This window comes from Mastacembelus armatus, chromosome 3 (assembly GCF_900324485.2).
Source record: "Mastacembelus armatus chromosome 3, fMasArm1.2, whole genome shotgun sequence".
NCBI lineage: Eukaryota > Metazoa > Chordata > Actinopteri > Synbranchiformes > Mastacembelidae > Mastacembelus > Mastacembelus armatus.
Genome location: NC_046635.1, coordinates 19,169,554 through 19,177,991, shown reverse-complemented (window position 1 = coordinate 19,177,991; position 8,438 = coordinate 19,169,554).

Below are 8,438 nucleotides of genomic sequence, written 5' to 3'. Positions count from 1 at the left end.
TGCAGTTCTGGCTTTACGGAGAGCTTTTTTATATGTTAGTAGACTGTTTTTCCAGGCTAGAAAAATTTCCTCTAAGTTTGTGGAACGCCACTTCCTTTCCAGCCTTCGTGATGCCTGCTTTAAGGTACGAACATGTAAATTATACCATGGGGCTAGTCTTCTCTGAATCACTAACTTCTTTTTCAGAGGGGCTACAGAATCAAGCGTTTCACGCAGTGAGGTTACAGCGCTGTCAACAACATGATCAATTTGGTAGGGAGTAGGATTAAGGCAGCTGCCCTCCATTATGTTTATACTTGGCATAGATGCAAATAAAGATGGAATCATTTTCTTAAATTTATTAACAGCGTTGTCGGATAAACATCTGCTGTAGTGGAATTTTCTTCCAGACGCTGCATGATCCATCATTTTAAATTCGAAAGTTATTAAAGAATGATCTGACAAAACAGGATTTGGGGGGAAAATTATTAGATGTTCAATTTCGATGCCATAGGTCAGAACAAGATCAAGGGTGTGATTAAAACAGTGGGTGGGTTTATTAACGTTTTGAATGAAACCAATTGAATCTAATATAGAATTAAATGCAATGCTGAGGCTGTTATTTTCAACATCTACATGAATGTTAAAATCTCCCACTATAATGACTTTATCTGATCTAAGCACTAAATCAGACAGGAAGTCAGGGAATTCAGTTAAAAACTCTGAGTAAGGAACAGGTGGACGGTACAAAATGACAAGTACAACTGGTTTTTGTGTTTTCCAGTTTGGATGTGAGAGACTAAGAGTGAGGCTCTCAAATGAGTTATAACTGTTCTGAGGATGAAAGTTTAATAAGTTTGACTGGAAGATTGCAGCTACTCCTCCACCTCGACCTGTGCTTCGAGGAACATGATAATTTTTATGACTGAGGGGGGTTGATTCATTCAGACTGACATATTCATCCTGCTGTAACCAGGTTTCAGTAAGATAAAGTAGGTCAATTTGGTGATCAGTTATCAAATCATTTACTAACAGAGATTTAGAAGAAAGGGACCTAATATTTAATAATCCACATTTGACAGTTCTGTTTTTCTGTTCAATAAGAGGAGTGGTCTTAATTTTTATTAAGTTTTTATGAATAACTCCTCTTCTGTTAACTTCTGATTTGTTTGATTTATATGTTCGAGGGGCAGACACAGTCTCTATGTGGTTTGAAGGGGGCGGCGGCTCTAAGGAAACTGCAGAGAAGCGTTTTAGACTGAGTCTCTGCATCCCGGTCCCCACCCTGGATTGTCAGGCTTTAGGTCGGCTAAGAAACTCGGCCAAATTCCTAGAGATGAGAGCTGCACCATTCAAAGTGGGATGGATGCCATCTCTCGCTATCAGACCGGGTTTTCCCCAGAAAGTGGCCCAATTGTCTATGAAGCCCACATCGTTTGCTGGACACCACCTAGACAGCCAGCGACGGAACGACGACATGCGGCTAAACATGTCATCGCTGGTCAGATTGGGGAGGGGTCCAGAGAAAACTACGGAGTCCGACATTAATTTAGCAAAGTTACACACCGACTCAACATTAATTTGTTGTGCGCTGGCATCAGGGCTCCACCCCTTGTCACCTCATCTCACACTCAGTCCCAGGGAAATGGGGCAAGGTAAGATGGGATAGAGGTGGGGTCGAGGTTGTGGTAGGGTAAGGTAGGAGGTCGATTAGATATTATAGGTGGGATGGCGGTTAGGGTCAGAGGGTGTTACAGGTTAGGTTTGGGTTAGGGTTAAATTATCTCAATAGATGTCTGAAGTACAGGCCTATGGAGGGCTACTAGGGGGGTATGGGTCAGTTAAGGGCCCCCCCTGGAAGAGGCTGCTGGTGAGATCTTTGGTAATAAAAAAGGTTTAAAAGGTAAGTAACACAGGGGCAGTGGTATCCTTTTTCAGGTGCAGAAATAAAAATCATAAAATCAAGGGAGAAGGGATTGTGCTTGTGGTTCAAGTCTGAATCTGTTCGAAGTGGGATTTGAACCCAGCTTCTCTGGCTGTTGGGTATATGTGGGTAACCTTTGTGCTACAAGTACGTGGGACAAGTAAGCTTATAAAATGTGGTCATTTATTTTAGGAATGGTCGCCTTAAATTAAAGGGATGGTGATTTTAAAAAAAACTGATAGTGTTACACCTGGCTCTCCTGCTGCCTAAGTCTTATATTAGGAATGTAGTCTATTGTAATTTGTATCATCTTATATTAATATATGGATGAGACAGGAATGGCAGTTATTCCTGGAGGCAGTTATGAAGATGTAGTAATATAGATAGAAATAAAGGTTTTAAAAAAGGGGGGGGGGGGTTAGGTACATGAATGAATGAATAAATATAAAAAAAGTGCTAAAAAATTTGGCCAGGAGGATCTATTATAGGGATTCCCCCCACACCCTAAGTGCTTGAGTAAGTAGTAAAAAAAAAAAAAGTGCTTAGCCATTGGCTTTAAAGCATAGTCAAACATATGCTGGACACAAGTATAAAAAACAACATACAAGATTATAAAACAGACAAGGTTAGTGACAAGATATCTTTTATTCATTCATTCAATAAATATATTGCCCATGAAAGGGATAAAAATTACAAAATAAAAGAATTAAATTTATTAACACAAATGTAAAAATTAAAACCTGTCCCTGCAGTGATGGGGGAGCCTGGCCACTAGCTGTATCTATCCTGGAATCGAAGTAGTTCTTTGGGGGGGCTATCATGAAGGGATAGTGGGAGTGAAATAAGAGGACAGTTGGAATGGGTCTAATAAGAGTGGGAGAGTGATGAGGAAAGGGCAGGTAGAAGTGAAGAAATAATTTAAGGTTAAGGCCTTTTAAAAGGATCAAAGGTTAGGTTAGGGTTAAGAAAGTCGGGCATGGGTGGGAGTTAGAGAAGTCAGGGATTAGGGTTAGGAGAGGTAGAAAGTTTCAAATTAGGAAAGATGGAGGTACAAGGGTGGTTAGGGCAGATCAGGGATCGGTTATGGTTAGGAAGGTCAAGGGTAGGTTAAGATTAAGGGGGTTAGGGTTAGGAAAAGTAGGGAGATTAGGTTTGGGAGAGGTGGAAATAAAGGGATGGTTGGGGTTAGGGCAGGCCAAAATAGGGTTAGGTTTAGGATTACTCCAGGTAGAGTATAGATTGGAACAGAGAGGATGTAAGGATGATAAATAGTGGGAGCCATTAATGCGGAGGGATGGAAAAGGTTAGGTTTGTTAAAGGTAATGGGTGGAAGGAGTGAGAACAATAAAACTGGGGATGGAATGGGTGGGGAAGGTGAAGATGAAGGGACCAGTGATGTTTCTTAAATGATTTAAAATAAATTAATAAATAAATTAAATAAAACAGAAAACAGTGTTATTAGGGTCAACAGGTGTAGTAATGGTTGAGGATAAGAAACAGTTCTAAAGAGCAGCCTGGTCCAATGGGACCCTGTGATATTAAAGGAAAAGACAAGAGAAAGGGAAGGAGAGAGGGAGAGTAAAGTAGATCTGGGAAGAGGGTTGTTATTATGGGGCGTCATTAAGACCCCTAGGAGTTGTGGTCCCCAGCTTCCGTATCCAGAGTTTTTCTGCACAGGTCCAACGGTCGTCAGCCTCCACTACTGTGATGGTGAGGTGGTTGCTGGAATGCTGCCGGAAGTGTGTGTATAGGGGTGTATCTTGTTTGTGTTGTAATATTATAAAGATGTTGTTTTAGCTGGGTGAGTGGGGGATGTTTGGTCTCCCCAACATAGTGTTAGTGGCAGAGAGTGCAGGTGATTATGTAGACGATGTTGCTGCTGGAGAGGGAAAAGGAAACAAGGGAGGGAAATATGGTATTGCTGTGGGGGTTGTGAATACTTTTTCTATCTACATAAAGACCTTGATGTGGGTCCTGTAGTGTGCGGCTGTTACTTGTATATTTGGAACGGACCAAGTAGTGTATTTGACCTTGATGGCTGGGTGATGGTTATTGAGAGTATGTATTAAATGTGGGAATAGACTGATGTAGTGTGTCCATGCACCTGTTATATTGTCTAGAAATCTGAGGTAGAATAAAGGTTTATTTGAGAAGCTCCAGTCAGAAACATTAAGTTAGACCATAGGCAGATGTTTCCTGAGGCCAGAGCCACATGAATCAGTTCTGAAGCTGCTGGCTAAGGCTAATCGGAAATACGCTGAGTGTTTTATTTACGTCGGCAGCAATGATACCCAATTTTAGTGATCGGAGAGTCGGTTAATACCCCTCTCTGGTAATTAACTGACTGAGGAAGGGAATGGCAAAAATGTTTACTGCTGTGTTTTAAAATGTTGTGTGTCCATGCACCTATTATATCATCTGAGGTAGAATAAAGGTTTATGTAAGCATTTGGCCAGTGCCTCTTGCTCCCACTCGCTCATATATATGTTAACGTAGGATGGTGCAAATCTTTGGCCCATGGCTGTCCCGTGGATCTGGATGTAATGCCAGTCATTGAAGCAAAAGTTATTGTTTAGACAGATGGTGAGAAGTTGGATGATTTCATAGTCCGGTCTATTGCAGTCTGGATACTTACTGAAAATGGCCTGTATTGCTTTAACTTCCAGATCTGTGTCAAGATTGGTGTATAAACTGTCAACCTACGGTAAATAAATATGTGCAGAGCGGGACAGCCATGAGCCTGATGATGTCTAGGAAGTGGTATGTATCCTTAATGTAGCTGGGGTGTTTGTTGGATAGGGGATTAAGAAAGTGGTCGGTGTATAGTGAGATATTGTAGGGAAACACTGTTACAATCTGAAACTATGGGCCGTCCGGGAGGAACATCAGAGGGAACTGTCCAGGTGTTTGGATCCTTGTGAATTTTGGGGAGAAGATAGACCTGCCGATGACGTGGGTGGTCTGGTCCAAATAGGAAATCCCTTTGTTTGGCTGAGATGTACTTTTTTTTTTTTTTTTTTTTTAGATGGAGTGACTGAATGATATTTCTAAGTTATATATGTGTAGTGGTCTGTAGACTATCTGGGATGAGTTTGTAGTGTTTGCCTGTTTGCTTCCAGTGTATATTGCTGTCTATCCAAAATTACTACTGCTGCACCTTTAATTCAATTTCAATTCAATTTTATTTGTATAGCGCCAAATCACAATACAAATCATCTCATCTTTATCCGCTGGTTTGATTATTATGTTCGGGTTATGGATGAGTTGGTATAAGGCTCTGCGTTCGGCCCCCGGCAGGTTGTCCGACACATCAGCTGGGGGCCAAAATCATGTGTGGGCCCCCAGCTGGGAAGTGGTAGGTTCCCAGTTGAGGGCATATGTGAAAGGTTGTGGTTGGTGGTCCGGTGTTTGATGAAAGTAATCAGTCAATTTGAGCCGCCTGTGATATTTGTGTATGTCCCTCTGAAGTTCCTCCCAGTCTAATATTTTGGGGTGTGGAATAAATTTAAGGCCCCTCTCCAGCAGCTGAAATTGCACCTCGGATGGAGTAAAGAGTTTGGATAGGTTGTATATGGAGGGTTTATGTGGGGAGGGCTGTGCTATGGTGCGAGTATGTGAATTGTTTTTATTGGCCGAGTAGGTGGAGGATATGAATGGGTTAGGGAAGATGTTGTGAACCGGATGTGTGGTAATTATAAATTTAACTGCCTACACCAATAGGAAAAAATCTGTTGTGCTGTATGAGCTGTCCAATGGATATTATCTTTTTCTGTATGGAACGTATTATGTGGGATCTCTGTCAGAAGTGGAAAGTAGGTGGCAATAGTGTTGTTGATTAATGTCAACTTGTGCTGTTGTGTTGGGGTTAAGTTGGGTGAAAAATTGAAAATGGGAAAGTAAATATCGGCATTTGGAAAGGTAGTAGTGGCCTGTTTATAAAGAGCTTTCAGCTGTTTGATTGAAGTTTGTTTGGTGTCTTGATCTTTGTTTATTCATATTGCGAAGACTACGATTTTGGTGGATGGAGATGGTGTGGTGTTTTTTTTTCCCAAGGGAGGGAAATGTGTTGCTGTGGGGGTTATGAATCATTTTCCTATTTCCTAAGTGTCCTGAGGAGGTGGTGGAGTTGAAGAGCGAGTGGGAGCGAGGGCAGCCAAGGTGCTATTCTTAATGCTTCGGAGGAGACGCTTAGAATAGTGCCTCCTCTTGAGGCTCTGGAAAAGTATTTTAACAGCCAATCTGAAATCTGACTGCAGGGATGAGATACAGTGGAACCGGATTATTTGTGATTTTAGAATACCTTTTAAATGTGTGTTTGGGGTGATAACTAGACTTATGTAACAGGGTGTGGGTGTCTGTATCCTTGAAAGAAACTTTAGTTAGCATTTTTTTTTTTTTTTTAAAAAGGTCTGATCAACGGATTGAAAAAAAAAACTGTGGTACCTAGAAAATGGACCTGTGTGGAATCTATGGTATATTTGACTTTGATGGCTGGATGATGGTTATTGAGTGTATGTATAAAAAGTGGAAGCAGACTGATGTTATGTGTCTAAGCGCCTATTGTGTCGTCTAGGAATCTGAAAAATAACGGTTTATGTACGCACTTGGCCAATGCCTCTCACTCCCACTCGCTCATATATATACAGTGGGTACGGAAAGTATTCAGACCCCTTTAAATTTGTGTCATTGCAGCCATTTGCCAAAATCAAAAAAGTTCATTTTATTTCTCATTAATGTACACTCGGCACCCCATCTTAACAGGAAAAAACAGAAATGTAGAAATTTTTGCAAATTTATTAAAAAAGAAAAACTGAAATATCACATGGTCATAAGTATTCAGACCCTTTGCAGTGACACTCATATTTAACTTGCATGCTGGCCATTTCTTCTGAGCCTCCTTGGGATGGTTCTGCTCCTTCACTGGAGTCCAGCTGTGTTTAATTAAACTGATTGGACTTGATTAGGAAAGGCACACACCTGTCTATATAAGACCTTACAGCTCACAGTGCATGTCAGAGCAAATGAGAATCATGAGGTCGAAGGAACTGCCCAAGGAGCTCAGAGACAGAATTGTGGCAAGGCACAGATCTGGCCAAGGTTACAAAAGAATTTCTGCAGCACTCAAGGTTCCTAAGAGCACAGTGCCCTCCATAATCCTCAAATGGAAAAAGTTTGGGACGACCAGAACTCTTCCTAGACCTGAACATCCAGCCAAACTGAGCAATCGTGGGAGAAGAGCCTTGGTGAGAGAGGTAAAGAAGAACCCAAAGATCACTGTGGCTGAGCTCCAGAGATGCAATAGGGAGATGGGAGAAAGTTCCACAAAGTCAACTATCACTGCAGCCCTCCACCAGTCGGGGCTTTATGGCAGACTGGCCCGATGGAAGCATCTCCTCAGTGCAAGACACATGAAAGCCCGCATAGAGTTTGCCAAAAAACACATGAAGGACTCCCAGACTATGAGAAATAAGATTCTCTGGTCTGATGAGACGAAGATTGAACTTTTTGCCGTTAATTGTAAGCGGTATGTGTGGAGAAAACCAGGCACTGCTCATCACCTGTCCAATACAATCCCTACAGTGAAACATGGTGGTGGGAGCATCATGTTGTGGGGGTGTTTTTCAGCTGCAGGGACTGGACAACTGGTTGCAATTGAAGGAAAGATGAATGCGGCCAAGTACAGAGATATCCTGGAAGAAAACCTCTGCTCAAGACCTCAGACTGGGCCGAAGGTTCATCTTTCAACAGGACAATGACCCTAAGCACACAGCTAAAATAACAAAGGAGTGGCTTCGGAACAACTCTGACCGTTCTTGACTGGCCCAGCCAAAGCCCTGACCTAAACCCAACTGAGCATCTCTGGAGAGACCTGAAAATGGCTGTCCACCAACGTTCACCATCCAACCTGACAGAACTGGAGAGGATCTGCAAGGAAGAATGGCAGAGGATCCCCAAATCCAAGTGTGAAAAACTTGTTGCATCATTCCCAAGAAGACTCATGGCTGTACTAGCTCAAACGGGTGCTTCTACTCAATACTGAGCACAGGGTCTGAATACTTATGACCATGTGATATTTCAGTTTTTCTTTTTTAATAAATTTGCAAAAATTTCTACATTTGTTTTTTTCTGTCAAGATGGGGTGCTGAGTGTACATTGAGAAATAAAATGAACTTTTTTGATTTTGGCGAATGGCTGCAATGACACAAAGAGTGAAAAATTTCAAGGGGTCTGAATACTTTCCGTACCCACTGTATGTATGTGTGTGTGTATGTGTGTGTATGTGTATATATATATATATATATATATATATATATATATACACACATATACACACACACACTGGATATTTACTGAACATGGCCTGTACTGAATTAACTCCCAATTCTGTATCAATATAAACTGTCTATCTATAGTGAATAAATATGTGCAGAGTGGGCCATGGGCCTGATGACATCCAGAAAGTGATATGTATCCTTAATGTAACTAGGGTATTTGGTGGACAAGGGGTTGAGAAAATGGTTGATATATAGTGAAA